This window comes from Microcebus murinus, unplaced genomic scaffold (assembly GCF_040939455.1).
Source record: "Microcebus murinus isolate Inina unplaced genomic scaffold, M.murinus_Inina_mat1.0 scaf017_hap2_Mmur4.0, whole genome shotgun sequence".
NCBI classification, from domain to species: Eukaryota; Metazoa; Chordata; class Mammalia; order Primates; family Cheirogaleidae; genus Microcebus; species Microcebus murinus.
In genome coordinates this window covers 54,837-71,504 of record NW_027438963.1, presented here as the reverse complement: position 1 = coordinate 71,504, position 16,668 = coordinate 54,837, and the positions used below count along the sequence as shown (strand labels likewise).

The window sequence follows — 16,668 nt, the reverse complement described above, 5'->3', positions numbered from 1 at the left end:
GCCCGCACCTCTACCTACCGTGGGGGCCGGGACCCTCCTCTGTGTCCTCCTGTGGCCCAGTCCAAGGGGCCTGGGCCTGGCCGGGGCTGCATTGGACCCCAACCACCCTGGCGTGTGGACTCGCCAAAAATCGGCGATTAGATATTGGATTCCAGCGTCATTGAGGTCATTTCACTAATGAGTGCACCGCAAAGAGTTTCCTAATCCATCTGTGAGGGTGGCAACCGAAAGAGAATTTTAGAGCTGACAGAATAGGCGAGGAAAGGCATAGGAGATTTCCACACCCAGTAAGGAAGCCTTTCCCGAAGTGGAAGAAAGAAAGGAGCAAACAGAGACACCGGTAGCCCGCCCGGATCAGAGTCTGCCCCTGAGAGAAAGTACCCTGACCAGGTTCACCCGTGGGTGGGTCGCGAGCTAGCGGCATTCAGAAGAGCGAGGCCCGCAGTCTGTGCAGAAGACACCTGCACTCGGGTGTGTGTGGCGGCACAATTCACAAGCAGCTCCAGATGTTAAACCAAGGAGAAGCCAGGGAGTTCCCAACGCCCCAGGTGTCCTCAGCCCACGACTGGCTGCTGTGGGAATGCGAAGCCCGGCTCCTGGTCTCAGAGCGGGGCAACCAGGAGGTGTGATGTCCACCCCGGCGTTCCCAGGAGGATCAGACTGAAGCTGGGACTTGGCCTGAAAGTGTCCCCTCGCATGGCCACCCCCTTCCCCTTCCTGCTCCTCTACTCCTGGTGCCCCTCCATCCAGGGGCCAGACCTTAAAGAGTCACCCGCAAGAGAATCCTGGTCCCAAAGGAGCCTTCTGGGGGACCCCTGCTGAGAGAGGTTGTGGGCCTGGCCCGCTGGGGCTCTGCCCGACCCAGGGCTGAGAGATGCAACCTCCCAGCTCTGGGTCCCTGCAGGAAGTGTTGGCAAGCACAGGGCCAGTCCTCCAAAGGCCCAGGTGCAGGGAGCCCAGGCCAAGCAGCCTGTGGAAGAAGCCACATGCTGTGCCACCCCGGGGAACACGACTGCAGGCCACGGCCCTTCCCACCTCCTCCTCCTCCTCCTCCTCCTCCCACCCCGCCCCCGCCCCCGCCCCCACATGGCACAGGGCCCAGAGACACCTCAGACACTTGCTACCCAAAGTGCAAAGGGCATCAGTTGCTCCTCCAAACCCCCCCCCAGCCCAGCAGACCGCGTTGTCCAGCCAGCCCCCGGGCCTCCCTGGGGAGCCCAGCACAAAAGTGCAGACACCCACCGGACCCTCAATCTCAGTTATCGGATGTTTTTGCCACTCTAAGGACCCGCAGGCCAGCTGGGCCTTCTGGCAGGACAGAGAGCCCCGGAATCCGACGTGGAGAGCTGGGTGTACGTCCCCATGAGGAGGCGGTCCCCACCTCCGCGGCTATCCCCTTGCGGGGAGCGGCAGCCGCGGGGCCTCAGAGAAGACACCAGGCTGGGCCCCCACGGCACAGCGGGAGCACGTCCCCCGCAGGCCACTTAGCGACGGCGGCCAGCCGGCGGATGGTTGGGTTGCGCGAGACGCTGCGGCCGCCCTGCTACCGGGTTCCTGGGAGGGCGTCCTGGAACCAGCGTCCACACCAAGCCCTTGGAAGGCCCAGGCGACGGAGGAGCCCCGTCAGGCAGGGGCCGAGGACGGTGACGGCCCGGGCGGGGAGGAGCGTGTCAGGCAGGGGCAGAGGACGGTGACAGGTGACAGGCCGGGCGGGAAGGAGTCAGTCAGGCAGGGGCCGTGGAGGAGACGGGCTGGGTAAGGGTTAGGGTTAGTGTCAGGGCACAAGTCACAATCGCAAAGACCTGGAAGCCACCCGAGTGCCCATCGACCCACGAGTGGGTAAGTAAAATGTGGCCCGTGGACACCACGGAGTGCTATTCGGCTATGAGGAGCAGCGGTGAGGGGGCACCTCTCGTGGTTCTCCTGGCCAGAGCTGGAACCCGTTCCAGTAAGCCAAGTATCCCAAGAATGGACACACGAGCACCACGTGCTCGCGCTCACCAGCAAATGGGTACGAACCGATGGACACCTAAGTGGACACAGAGGAATCACCTTCTTCGGGTGGGTGTCGGGCGGGTGGGGGGAGGGGATGGGCATACACATCCATTAGGAATGGGGTGGGTACGCACCGACTGGGGGATGGGCGCACTTGAAGCTCTGACCCGAGGGGGGAGGCTGGGAGAGGGCAACGCACCCGACCTTAACATTGGTGCCCCCACAATATGCTGGAACAACATGAGAGGTAAATGAATAAGAACACGGGGGGGGGGGGAGGGGGGCACGGGCAACACATGTCACCTTAACACTTGGACTCCCATCATCTGCTTGAAAAGAGAGAGAAAAGAAAATGCAATAATAGAGATAAGAGACACTTTTTAAAAATAATGAATCCGGCCGGGCGCTGTGGCTCACGCCTGTAATCCTAGCTCTTGGGAGGCCGAGGCGGGCGGATTGCTCAAGGTCAGGAGTTCAAAACCAGCCTGAGCAAGAGCGAGACCCCGTCTCTACTATAAATAGAAAGAAATTAATTGGCCAACTGATATATATATAAAAAATTAGCGGGGCATGGTGGCGCATGCCTGCAGTCCCAGCTACCCGGGAGGCTGAGGCAGAAGGATCACTCGAGCCCAGGAGTTTGAAGTTGCTGTGAGCTAGGCTGACGCCACGGCACTCACTCTAGCCTGGGCAACAAACCGAGACTCTGTCTCAAAAAAAAAAAAAAAAATGAATCCGAAGAGAAAAGTAAAAGGAGGCCTGTGGAGCAGGTCTGGGTGTGACTCCGGATCCCCGAACATCAGGTGCCACCACCAAAGATTCCTACGTGTAGCCCATAGAACCCCAAAAGCAACGGGAGGAGTTCTGGTCACATACTCCCTCAAAATGACATCCTGGCCTTCTTCTGGAACTCCCTCCCCTCTCAGACTCTCAAGGTTTCCTCCAGCGTGTCGGCTCCCACAGAGCAGACCTTTGGTCTGAGACCTGACTGTCCAGAAGCCAGGCATGCTGCCGCGTGGCGGCGGTGTCACGGCTCGGGACAAGAGGAGGCCCCACGGTGCGGGCTGGGGCGCCAGGCACCGCGGCGGGCGCCGAGGGTGGGGGTCCCCCCCACCCCGGGCCGCCCCCGCACTCCCAGAAACGCGACAGAACCAGAGGCAAAAAAAAAAAGAAGAAGCCTACGGCACCCGGTATTCCCGGGCGGTCTCCCATCCAAGTTCTAACCAGGCCCGACCCTGCTTAGCTTCCGAGACCAGACGGGATCGGGCGCGTTCGGGGTGGTGTGGCCGTGGACGGCGTGGCCGTGGACGGCGGAGGGCGCCCCTGCCCCGCTCAAGAAGCCGAGCCTCTCCGCGCTTCCCCGCCGCCTCCTCCCGCCCCAGGCCCCGCGCCGGGTCGGGCCTGTTGAGTTCGCCGGCCGGGTCCCGCGGGCTCCGAGGGACGGGGGTGACAGGCGGGGCGGGCAGGGAGCGGCGGGCCGGGGTTGGGGGCTGTCTCTGTATACACACACACTCACACTCACACTCACTCACTCACTCACACTCACACTCACACAAGATGCGCCTCCACGGCTGGACCCGCCAAGGTGGAGACCTTCAAGCCCCCCTCCTCTCCTTGCCTGGCCTCCTTCACCTCCCCGCCCCCCACCCCCAGCGTGCCGGGGCCGCTGACTGCGCACGGGCGGGAGGGGCGGGCCACTCGCCCTTTGACCCCAGCCAGGGGCGGCCCTCCCCCACAACCCCTTTCAGCTGCGCCCCCCACCCTGTGGCCTGGCGGCCGCCTATTCCCCCGGGCCAGGGCTGGGGCACAGCGCACGGGGGAGGGGAGCCAGTGTATGGGGCGTCTCTCTCTCTCTCGGGATGTGTCCCATGGGTGGGGTGGGGTGGCGTGGTTTGTGGGGCGCTGAAGAAATCAGTCCCCTCCATCTCCTCCCTCTGGAAAACACCCAAGCCCTTGGAGAACTGCCCGCACCTCTACCTACCGTGGGGGCCGGGACCCTCCTCTGTGTCCTCCTGTGGCCCAGTCCAAGGGGCCTGGGCCTGGCCGGGGCTGCATTGGACCCCAACCACCCTGGCGTGTGGACTCGCCAAAAATCGGCGATTAGATATTGGATTCCAGCGTCATTGAGGTCATTTCACTAATGAGTGCACCGCAAAGAGTTTCCTAATCCATCTGTGAGGGTGGCAACCGAAAGAGAATTTTAGAGCTGACAGAATAGGCGAGGAAAGGCATAGGAGATTTCCACACCCAGTAAGGAAGCCTTTCCCGAAGTGGAAGAAAGAAAGGAGCAAACAGAGACACCGGTAGCCCGCCCGGATCAGAGTCTGCCCCTGAGAGAAAGTACCCTGACCAGGTTCACCCGTGGGTGGGTCGCGAGCTAGCGGCATTCAGAAGAGCGAGGCCCGCAGTCTGTGCAGAAGACACCTGCACTCGGGTGTGTGTGGCGGCACAATTCACAAGCAGCTCCAGATGTTAAACCAAGGAGAAGCCAGGGAGTTCCCAACGCCCCAGGTGTCCTCAGCCCACGACTGGCTGCTGTGGGAATGCGAAGCCCGGCTCCTGGTCTCAGAGCGGGGCAACCAGGAGGTGTGATGTCCACCCCGGCGTTCCCAGGAGGATCAGACTGAAGCTGGGACTTGGCCTGAAAGTGTCCCCTCGCATGGCCACCCCCTTCCCCTTCCTGCTCCTCTACTCCTGGTGCCCCTCCATCCAGGGGCCAGACCTTAAAGAGTCACCCGCAAGAGAATCCTGGTCCCAAAGGAGCCTTCTGGGGGACCCCTGCTGAGAGAGGTTGTGGGCCTGGCCCGCTGGGGCTCTGCCCGACCCAGGGCTGAGAGATGCAACCTCCCAGCTCTGGGTCCCTGCAGGAAGTGTTGGCAAGCACAGGGCCAGTCCTCCAAAGGCCCAGGTGCAGGGAGCCCAGGACAAGCAGCCTGTGGAAGAAGCCACATGCTGTGCCACCCCGGGGAACACGACTGCAGGCCACGGCCCTTCCCACCTCCTCCTCCTCCTCCTCCTCCTCCTCCTCCTCCTCCTCCCACCCCGCCCCCGCCCCCGCCCCCACATGGCACAGGGCCCAGAGACACCTCAGACACTTGCTACCCAAAGTGCAAAGGGCATCAGTTGCTCCTCCAAACCCCCCCCCCAGCCCAGCAGACCGCGTTGTCCAGCCAGCCCCCGGGCCTCCCTGGGGAGCCCAGCACAAAAGTGCAGACACCCACCGGACCCTCAATCTCAGTTTTCGGATGTTTTTGCCACTCTAAGGACCCGCAGGCCAGCTGGGCCTTCTGGCAGGACAGAGAGCCCCGGAATCCGACGTGGAGAGCTGGGTGTACGTCCCCATGAGGAGGCGGTCCCCACCTCCGCGGCTATCCCCTTGCGGGGAGCGGCAGCCGCGGGGCCTCAGAGAAGACACCAGGCTGGGCCCCCACGGCACAGCGGGAGCACGTCCCCCGCAGGCCACTTAGCGACGGCGGCCAGCCGGCGGACGGTTGGGTTGCGCGAGACGCTGCGGCCGCCCTGCTACCGGGTTCCTGGGAGGGCGTCCTGGAACCAGCGTCCACACCAAGCCCTTGGAAGGCCCAGGCGACGGAGGAGCCCCGTCAGGCAGGGGCCGAGGACGGTGACGGCCCGGGCGGGGAGGAGCGTGTCAGGCAGGGGCAGAGGACGGTGACAGGTGACAGGCCGGGCGGGAAGGAGTCAGTCAGGCAGGGGCCGTGGAGGAGACGGGCTGGGTAAGGGTTAGGGTTAGTGTCAGGGCACAAGTCACAATCGCAAAGACCTGGAAGCCACCCGAGTGCCCATCGACCCACGAGTGGGTAAGTAAAATGTGGCCCGTGGACACCACGGAGTGCTATTCGGCTATGAGGAGCAGCGGTGAGGGGGCACCTCTCGTGGTTCTCCTGGCCAGAGCTGGAACCCGTTCCAGTAAGCCAAGTATCCCAAGAATGGACACACGAGCACCACGTGCTCGCGCTCACCAGCAAATGGGTACGAACCGATGGACACCTAAGTGGACACAGAGGAATCACCTTCTTCGGGTGGGTGTCGGGCGGGTGGGGGGAGGGGATGGGCATACACATCCATTAGGAATGGGGTGGGTACGCACCGACTGGGGGATGGGCGCACTTGAAGCTCTGACCCGAGGGGGGAGGCTGGGAGAGGGCAACGCACCCGACCTTAACATTGGTGCCCCCACAATATGCTGGAACAACATGAGAGGTAAATGAATAAGAACACGGGGGGGGGGGAGGGGGGCACGGGCAACACATGTCACCTTAACACTTGGACTCCCATCATCTGCTTGAAAAGAGAGAGAAAAGAAAATGCAATAATAGAGATAAGAGACACTTTTTAAAAATAATGAATCCGGCCGGGCGCTGTGGCTCACGCCTGTAATCCTAGCTCTTGGGAGGCCGAGGCGGGCGGATTGCTCAAGGTCAGGAGTTCAAAACCAGCCTGAGCAAGAGCGAGACCCCGTCTCTACTATAAATAGAAAGAAATTAATTGGCCAACTGATATATATATAAAAAATTAGCGGGGCATGGTGGCGCATGCCTGCAGTCCCAGCTACCCGGGAGGCTGAGGCAGAAGGATCACTCGAGCCCAGGAGTTTGAAGTTGCTGTGAGCTAGGCTGACGCCACGGCACTCACTCTAGCCTGGGCAACAAACCGAGACTCTGTCTCAAAAAAAAAAAAAAAAATGAATCCGAAGAGAAAAGTAAAAGGAGGCCTGTGGAGCAGGTCTGGGTGTGACTCCGGATCCCCGAACATCAGGTGCCACCACCAAAGATTCCTACGTGTAGCCCATAGAACCCCAAAAGCAACGGGAGGAGTTCTGGTCACATACTCCCTCAAAATGACATCCTGGCCTTCTTCTGGAACTCCCTCCCCTCTCAGACTCTCAAGGTTTCCTCCAGCGTGTCGGCTCCCACAGAGCAGACCTTTGGTCTGAGACCTGACTGTCCAGAAGCCAGGCATGCTGCCGCGTGGCGGCGGTGTCACGGCTCGGGACAAGAGGAGGCCCCACGGTGCGGGCTGGGGCGCCAGGCACCGCGGCGGGCGCCGAGGGTGGGGGTCCCCCCACCCCGGGCCGCCCCCGCACTCCCAGAAACGCGACAGAACCAGAGGCAAAAAAAAAAAGAAGAAGCCTACGGCACCCGGTATTCCCGGGCGGTCTCCCATCCAAGTTCTAACCAGGCCCGACCCTGCTTAGCTTCCGAGACCAGACGGGATCGGGCGCGTTCGGGGTGGTGTGGCCGTGGACGGCGGAGGGCGCCCCTGCCCCGCTCAAGAAGCCGAGCCTCTCTGCGCTTCCCCGCCGCCTCCTCCCGCCCCAGGCCCCGCGCCGGGTCGGGCCTGTTGAGTTCGCCGGCCGGGTCCCGCGGGCTCCGAGGGACGGGGGTGACAGGCGGGGCGGGCAGGGAGCGGCGGGCCGGGGTTGGGGGCTGTCTCTGTATACACACACACTCACACGCACTCACTCACTCACTCACACTCACACAAGATGCGCCTCCACGGCTGGACCCGCCAAGGTGGAGACCTTCAAGCCCCCCTCCTCTCCTTGCCTGGCCTCCTTCACCTCCCCGCCCCCCACCCCCAGCGCGCCGGGGCCGCTGACTGCGCACGGGCGGGAGGGGCGGGGCGCTCGCCCTTTGACCCCAGCCAGGGGCGGCCCTCCCCCACAACCCCTTTCAGCTGCGCCCCCCACCCTGTGGCCTGGCGGCCGCCTATTCCCCCGGGCCAGGGCTGGGGCACAGCGCACGGGGGAGGGGAGCCAGTGTATGGGGCGTCTCTCTCTCTCGGGATGTGTCCCATGGGTGGGGTGGGGTGGCGTGGTTTGTGGGGCGCTGAAGAAATCAGTCCCCTCCATCTCCTCCCTCTGGAAAACACCCAAGCCCTTGGAGAACTGCCCGCACCTCTACCTACCGTGGGGGCCGGGACCCTCCTCTGTGTCCTCCTGTGGCCCAGTCCAAGGGGCCTGGGCCTGGCCGGGGCTGCATTGGACCCCAACCACCCTGGCGTGTGGACTCGCCAAAAATCGGCGATTAGATATTGGATTCCAGCGTCATTGAGGTCATTTCACTAATGAGTGCACCGCAAAGAGTTTCCTAATCCATCTGTGAGGGTGGCAACCGAAAGAGAATTTTAGAGCTGACAGAATAGGCGAGGAAAGGCATAGGAGATTTCCACACCCAGTAAGGAAGCCTTTCCCGAAGTGGAAGAAAGAAAGGAGCAAACAGAGACACCGGTAGCCCGCCCGGATCAGAGTCTGCCCCTGAGAGAAAGTACCCTGACCAGGTTCACCCGTGGGTGGGTCGCGAGCTAGCGGCATTCAGAAGAGCGAGGCCCGCAGTCTGTGCAGAAGACACCTGCACTCGGGTGTGTGTGGCGGCACAATTCACAAGCAGCTCCAGATGTTAAACCAAGGAGAAGCCAGGGAGTTCCCAACGCCCCAGGTGTCCTCAGCCCACGACTGGCTGCTGTGGGAATGCGAAGCCCGGCTCCTGGTCTCAGAGCGGGGCAACCAGGAGGTGTGATGTCCACCCCGGCGTTCCCAGGAGGATCAGACTGAAGCTGGGACTTGGCCTGAAAGTGTCCCCTCGCATGGCCACCCCCTTCCCCTTCCTGCTCCTCTACTCCTGGTGCCCCTCCATCCAGGGGCCAGACCTTAAAGAGTCACCCGCAAGAGAATCCTGGTCCCAAAGGAGCCTTCTGGGGGACCCCTGCTGAGAGAGGTTGTGGGCCTGGCCCGCTGGGGCTCTGCCCGACCCAGGGCTGAGAGATGCAACCTCCCAGCTCTGGGTCCCTGCAGGAAGTGTTGGCAAGCACAGGGCCAGTCCTCCAAAGGCCCAGGTGCAGGGAGCCCAGCCCAAGCAGCCTGTGGAAGAAGCCACATGCTGTGCCACCCCGGGGAACACGACTGCAGGCCACGGCCCTTCCCACCTCCTCCTCCTCCTCCTCCTCCTCCTCCTCCTCCTCCCACCCCGCCCCCGCCCCCGCCCCCACATGGCACAGGGCCCAGAGACACCTCAGACACTTGCTACCCAAAGTGCAAAGGGCATCAGTTGCTCCTCCAAACCCCCCCCCCAGCCCAGCAGACCGCGTTGTCCAGCCAGCCCCCGGGCCTCCCTGGGGAGCCCAGCACAAAAGTGCAGACACCCACCGGACCCTCAATCTCAGTTTTCGGATGTTTTTGCCACTCTAAGGACCCGCAGGCCAGCTGGGCCTTCTGGCAGGACAGAGAGCCCCGGAATCCGACGTGGAGAGCTGGGTGTACGTCCCCATGAGGAGGCGGTCCCCACCTCCGCGGCTATCCCCTTGCGGGGAGCGGCAGCCGCGGGGCCTCAGAGAAGACACCAGGCTGGGCCCCCACGGCACAGCGGGAGCACGTCCCCCGCAGGCCACTTAGCGACGGCGGCCAGCCGGCGGACGGTTGGGTTGCGCGAGACGCTGCGGCCGCCCTGCTACCGGGTTCCTGGGAGGGCGTCCTGGAACCAGCGTCCACACCAAGCCCTTGGAAGGCCCAGGCGACGGAGGAGCCCCGTCAGGCAGGGGCCGAGGACGGTGACGGCCCGGGCGGGGAGGAGCGTGTCAGGCAGGGGCAGAGGACGGTGACAGGTGACAGGCCGGGCGGGAAGGAGTCAGTCAGGCAGGGGCCGTGGAGGAGACGGGCTGGGTAAGGGTTAGGGTTAGTGTCAGGGCACAAGTCACAATCGCAAAGACCTGGAAGCCACCCGAGTGCCCATCGACCCACGAGTGGGTAAGTAAAATGTGGCCCGTGGACACCACGGAGTGCTATTCGGCTATGAGGAGCAGCGGTGAGGGGGCACCTCTCGTGGTTCTCCTGGCCAGAGCTGGAACCCGTTCCAGTAAGCCAAGTATCCCAAGAATGGACACACGAGCACCACGTGCTCGCGCTCACCAGCAAATGGGTACGAACCGATGGACACCTAAGTGGACACAGAGGAATCACCTTCTTCGGGTGGGTGTCGGGCGGGTGGGGGGAGGGGATGGGCATACACATCCATTAGGAATGGGGTGGGTACGCACCGACTGGGGGATGGGCGCACTTGAAGCTCTGACCCGAGGGGGGAGGCTGGGAGAGGGCAACGCACCCGACCTTAACATTGGTGCCCCCACAATATGCTGGAACAACATGAGAGGTAAATGAATAAGAACACGGGGGGGGGGGAGGGGGGCACGGGCAACACATGTCACCTTAACACTTGGACTCCCATCATCTGCTTGAAAAGAGAGAGAAAAGAAAATGCAATAATAGAGATAAGAGACACTTTTTAAAAATAATGAATCCGGCCGGGCGCTGTGGCTCACGCCTGTAATCCTAGCTCTTGGGAGGCCGAGGCGGGCGGATTGCTCAAGGTCAGGAGTTCAAAACCAGCCTGAGCAAGAGCGAGACCCCGTCTCTACTATAAATAGAAAGAAATTAATTGGCCAACTGATATATATATAAAAAATTAGCGGGGCATGGTGGCGCATGCCTGCAGTCCCAGCTACCCGGGAGGCTGAGGCAGAAGGATCACTCGAGCCCAGGAGTTTGAAGTTGCTGTGAGCTAGGCTGACGCCACGGCACTCACTCTAGCCTGGGCAACAAACCGAGACTCTGTCTCAAAAAAAAAAAAAAAAATGAATCCGAAGAGAAAAGTAAAAGGAGGCCTGTGGAGCAGGTCTGGGTGTGACTCCGGATCCCCGAACATCAGGTGCCACCACCAAAGATTCCTACGTGTAGCCCATAGAACCCCAAAAGCAACGGGAGGAGTTCTGGTCACATACTCCCTCAAAATGACATCCTGGCCTTCTTCTGGAACTCCCTCCCCTCTCAGACTCTCAAGGTTTCCTCCAGCGTGTCGGCTCCCACAGAGCAGACCTTTGGTCTGAGACCTGACTGTCCAGAAGCCAGGCATGCTGCCGCGTGGCGGCGGTGTCACGGCTCGGGACAAGAGGAGGCCCCACGGTGCGGGCTGGGGCGCCAGGCACCGCGGCGGGCGCCGAGGGTGGGGGTCCCCCCCACCCCGGGCCGCCCCCGCACTCCCAGAAACGCGACAGAACCAGAGGCAAAAAAAAAAAGAAGAAGCCTACGGCACCCGGTATTCCCGGGCGGTCTCCCATCCAAGTTCTAACCAGGCCCGAGCCTGCTTAGCTTCCGAGACCAGACGGGATCGGGCGCGTTCGGGGTGGTGTGGCCGTGGACGGCGGAGGGCGCCCCTGCCCCGCTCAAGAAGCCGAGCCTCTCTGCGCTTCCCCGCCGCCTCCTCCCGCCCCAGGCCCCGCGCCGGGTCGGGCCTGTTGAGTTCGCCGGCCGGGTCCCGCGGGCTCCGAGGGACGAAGGTGACAGGCGGGGCGGGCAGGGAGCGGCGGGCCGGGGTTGGGGGCTGTCTCTGTATACACACACACTCACACGCACTCACTCACTCACTCACACTCACACAAGATGCGCCTCCACGGCTGGACCCGCCAAGGTGGAGACCTTCAAGCCCCCCTCCTCTCCTTGCCTGGCCTCCTTCACCTCCCCGCCCCCCACCCCCAGCGCGCCGGGGCCGCTGACTGCGCACGGGCGGGAGGGGCGGGGCGCTCGCCCTTTGACCCCAGCCAGGGGCGGCCCTCCCCCACAACCCCTTTCAGCTGCGCCCCCCACCCTGTGGCCTGGCGGCCGCCTATTCCCCCGGGCCAGGGCTGGGGCACAGCGCACGGGGGAGGGGAGCCAGTGTATGGGGCGTCTCTCTCTCTCGGGATGTGTCCCATGGGTGGGGTGGGGTGGCGTGGTTTGTGGGGCGCTGAAGAAATCAGTCCCCTCCATCTCCTCCCTCTGGAAAACACCCAAGCCCTTGGAGAACTGCCCGCACCTCTACCTACCGTGGGGGCCGGGACCCTCCTCTGTGTCCTCCTGTGGCCCAGTCCAAGGGGCCTGGGCCTGGCCGGGGCTGCATTGGACCCCAACCACCCTGGCGTGTGGACTCGCCAAAAATCGGTGATTAGATATTGGATTCCAGCGTCATTGAGGTCATTTCACTAATGAGTGCACCGCAAAGAGTTTCCTAATCCATCTGTGAGGGTGGCAACCGAAAGAGAATTTTAGAGCTGACAGAATAGGCGAGGAAAGGCATAGGAGATTTCCACACCCAGTAAGGAAGCCTTTCCCGAAGTGGAAGAAAGAAAGGAGCAAACAGAGACACCGGTAGCCCGCCCGGATCAGAGTCTGCCCCTGAGAGAAAGTACCCTGACCAGGTTCACCCGTGGGTGGGTCGCGAGCTAGCGGCATTCAGAAGAGCGAGGCCCGCAGTCTGTGCAGAAGACACCTGCACTCGGGTGTGTGTGGCGGCACAATTCACAAGCAGCTCCAGATGTTAAACCAAGGAGAAGCCAGGGAGTTCCCAACGCCCCAGGTGTCCTCAGCCCACGACTGGCTGCTGTGGGAATGCGAAGCCCGGCTCCTGGTCTCAGAGCGGGGCAACCAGGAGGTGTGATGTCCACCCCGGCGTTCCCAGGAGGATCAGACTGAAGCTGGGACTTGGCCTGAAAGTGTCCCCTCGCATGGCCACCCCCTTCCCCTTCCTGCTCCTCTACTCCTGGTGCCCCTCCATCCAGGGGCCAGACCTTAAAGAGTCACCCGCAAGAGAATCCTGGTCCCAAAGGAGCCTTCTGGGGGACCCCTGCTGAGAGAGGTTGTGGGCCTGGCCCGCTGGGGCTCTGCCCGACCCAGGGCTGAGAGATGCAACCTCCCAGCTCTGGGTCCCTGCAGGAAGTGTTGGCAAGCACAGGGCCAGTCCTCCAAAGGCCCAGGTGCAGGGAGCCCAGGCCAAGCAGCCTGTGGAAGAAGCCACATGCTGTGCCACCCCGGGGAACACGACTGCAGGCCACGGCCCTTCCCACCTCCTCCTCCTCCTCCTCCTCCTCCTCCTCCTCCTCCTCCTCCTCCTCCTCCTCCTCCCACCCCGCCCCCGCCCCCGCCCCCACATGGCACAGGGCCCAGAGACACCTCAGACACTTGCTACCCAAAGTGCAAAGGGCATCAGTTGCTCCTCCAAACCCCCCCCCCAGCCCAGCAGACCGCGTTGTCCAGCCAGCCCCCGGGCCTCCCTGGGGAGCCCAGCACAAAAGTGCAGACACCCACCGGACCCTCAATCTCAGTTTTCGGATGTTTTTGCCACTCTAAGGACCCGCAGGCCAGCTGGGCCTTCTGGCAGGACAGAGAGCCCCGGAATCCGACGTGGAGAGCTGGGTGTACGTCCCCATGAGGAGGCGGTCCCCACCTCCGCGGCTATCCCCTTGCGGGGAGCGGCAGCCGCGGGGCCTCAGAGAAGACACCAGGCTGGGCCCCCACGGCACAGCGGGAGCACGTCCCCCGCAGGCCACTTAGCGACGGCGGCCAGCCGGCGGACGGTTGGGTTGCGCGAGACGCTGCGGCCGCCCTGCTACCGGGTTCCTGGGAGGGCGTCCTGGAACCAGCGTCCACACCAAGCCCTTGGAAGGCCCAGGCGACGGAGGAGCCCCGTCAGGCAGGGGCCGAGGACGGTGACGGCCCGGGCGGGGAGGAGCGTGTCAGGCAGGGGCAGAGGACGGTGACAGGTGACAGGCCGGGCGGGAAGGAGTCAGTCAGGCAGGGGCCGTGGAGGAGACGGGCTGGGTAAGGGTTAGGGTTAGTGTCAGGGCACAAGTCACAATCGCAAAGACCTGGAAGCCACCCGAGTGCCCATCGACCCACGAGTGGGTAAGTAAAATGTGGCCCGTGGACACCACGGAGTGCTATTCGGCTATGAGGAGCAGCGGTGAGGGGGCACCTCTCGTGGTTCTCCTGGCCAGAGCTGGAACCCGTTCCAGTAAGCCAAGTATCCCAAGAATGGACACACGAGCACCACGTGCTCGCGCTCACCAGCAAATGGGTACGAACCGATGGACACCTAAGTGGACACAGAGGAATCACCTTCTTCGGGTGGGTGTCGGGCGGGTGGGGGGAGGGGATGGGCATACACATCCATTAGGAATGGGGTGGGTACGCACCGACTGGGGGATGGGCGCACTTGAAGCTCTGACCCGAGGGGGGAGGCTGGGAGAGGGCAACGCACCCGACCTTAACATTGGTGCCCCCACAATATGCTGGAACAACATGAGAGGTAAATGAATAAGAACACGGGGGGGGGAGGGGGGCACGGGCAACACATGTCACCTTAACACTTGGACTCCCATCATCTGCTTGAAAAGAGAGAGAAAAGAAAATGCAATAATAGAGATAAGAGACACTTTTTAAAAATAATGAATCCGGCCGGGCGCTGTGGCTCACGCCTGTAATCCTAGCTCTTGGGAGGCCGAGGCGGGCGGATTGCTCAAGGTCAGGAGTTCAAAACCAGCCTGAGCAAGAGCGAGACCCCGTCTCTACTATAAATAGAAAGAAATTAATTGGCCAACTGATATATATATAAAAAATTAGCGGGGCATGGTGGCGCATGCCTGCAGTCCCAGCTACCCGGGAGGCTGAGGCAGAAGGATCACTCGAGCCCAGGAGTTTGAAGTTGCTGTGAGCTAGGCTGACGCCACGGCACTCACTCTAGCCTGGGCAACAAACCGAGACTCTGTCTCAAAAAAAAAAAAAAAAATGAATCCGAAGAGAAAAGTAAAAGGAGGCCTGTGGAGCAGGTCTGGGTGTGACTCCGGATCCCCGAACATCAGGTGCCACCACCAAAGATTCCTACGTGTAGCCCATAGAACCCCAAAAGCAACGGGAGGAGTTCTGGTCACATACTCCCTCAAAATGACATCCTGGCCTTCTTCTGGAACTCCCTCCCCTCTCAGACTCTCAAGGTTTCCTCCAGCGTGTCGGCTCCCACAGAGCAGACCTTTGGTCTGAGACCTGACTGTCCAGAAGCCAGGCATGCTGCCGCGTGGCGGCGGTGTCACGGCTCGGGACAAGAGGAGGCCCCACGGTGCGGGCTGGGGCGCCAGGCACCGCGGCGGGCGCCGAGGGTGGGGGTCCCCCCCACCCCGGGCCGCCCCCGCACTCCCAGAAACGCGACAGAACCAGAGGCAAAAAAAAAAAGAAGAAGCCTACGGCACCCGGTATTCCCGGGCGGTCTCCCATCCAAGTTCTAACCAGGCCCGAGCCTGCTTAGCTTCCGAGACCAGACGGGATCGGGCGCGTTCGGGGTGGTGTGGCCGTGGACGGCGGAGGGCGCCCCTGCCCCGCTCAAGAAGCCGAGCCTCTCTGCGCTTCCCCGCCGCCTCCTCCCGCCCCAGGCCCCGCGCCGGGTCGGGCCTGTTGAGTTCGCCGGCCGGGTCCCGCGGGCTCCGAGGGACGAAGGTGACAGGCGGGGCGGGCAGGGAGCGGCGGGCCGGGGTTGGGGGCTGTCTCTGTATACACACACACTCACACGCACTCACTCACTCACTCACACTCACACAAGATGCGCCTCCACGGCTGGACCCGCCAAGGTGGAGACCTTCAAGCCCCCCTCCTCTCCTTGCCTGGCCTCCTTCACCTCCCCGCCCCCCACCCCCAGCGCGCCGGGGCCGCTGACTGCGCACGGGCGGGAGGGGCGGGGCGCTCGCCCTTTGACCCCAGCCAGGGGCGGCCCTCCCCCACAACCCCTTTCAGCTGCGCCCCCCACCCTGTGGCCTGGCGGCCGCCTATTCCCCCGGGCCAGGGCTGGGGCACAGCGCACGGGGGAGGGGAGCCAGTGTATGGGGCGTCTCTCTCTCTCGGGATGTGTCCCATGGGTGGGGTGGGGTGGCGTGGTTTGTGGGGCGCTGAAGAAATCAGTCCCCTCCATCTCCTCCCTCTGGAAAACACCCAAGCCCTTGGAGAACTGCCCGCACCTCTACCTACCGTGGGGGCCGGGACCCTCCTCTGTGTCCTCCTGTGGCCCAGTCCAAGGGGCCTGGGCCTGGCCGGGGCTGCATTGGACCCCAACCACCCTGGCGTGTGGACTCGCCAAAAATCGGCGATTAGATATTGGATTCCAGCGTCATTGAGGTCATTTCACTAATGAGTGCACCGCAAAGAGTTTCCTAATCCATCTGTGAGGGTGGCAACCGAAAGAGAATTTTAGAGCTGACAGAATAGGCGAGGAAAGGCATAGGAGATTTCCACACCCAGTAAGGAAGCCTTTCCCGAAGTGGAAGAAAGAAAGGAGCAAACAGAGACACCGGTAGCCCGCCCGGATCAGAGTCTGCCCCTGAGAGAAAGTACCCTGACCAGGTTCACCCGTGGGTGGGTCGCGAGCTAGCGGCATTCAGAAGAGCGAGGCCCGCAGTCTGTGCAGAAGACACCTGCACTCGGGTGTGTGTGGCGGCACAATTCACAAGCAGCTCCAGATGTTAAACCAAGGAGAAGCCAGGGAGTTCCCAACGCCCCAGGTGTCCTCAGCCCACGACTGGCTGCTGTGGGAATGCGAAGCCCGGCTCCTGGTCTCAGAGCGGGGCAACCAGGAGGTGTGATGTCCACCCCGGCGTTCCCAGGAGGATCAGACTGAAGCTGGGACTTGGCCTGAAAGTGTCCCCTCGCATGGCCACCCCCTTCCCCTTCCTGCTCCTCTACTCCTGGTGCCCCTCCATCCAGGGGCCAGACCTTAAAGAGTCACCCGCAAGAGAATCCTGGTCCCAAAGGAGCCTTCTGGGGGACCCCTGCTGAGAGAGGTTGTGGGCCTGGCCCGCTGGGGCTCT

General features: G+C 62.6%; 4 pseudogenes; all 4 read right to left on the bottom strand.

Annotated features, from left to right (window-relative positions):
- Positions 1-3,170: 3,170 nt before the first annotated feature.
- LOC142867522 (uncharacterized) lies at positions 3,171-3,289 on the bottom strand (annotated as a pseudogene).
- Positions 3,290-7,142: 3,853 nt separating this feature from the next.
- LOC142867521 (uncharacterized) lies at positions 7,143-7,261 on the bottom strand (annotated as a pseudogene).
- Positions 7,262-11,087: 3,826 nt separating this feature from the next.
- Positions 11,088-11,206, bottom strand: LOC142867549 (uncharacterized; annotated as a pseudogene).
- A 3,845-nt stretch (positions 11,207-15,051) lies between these two features.
- LOC142867548 (uncharacterized) lies at positions 15,052-15,170 on the bottom strand (annotated as a pseudogene).
- Positions 15,171-16,668: the final 1,498 nt, after the last annotated feature.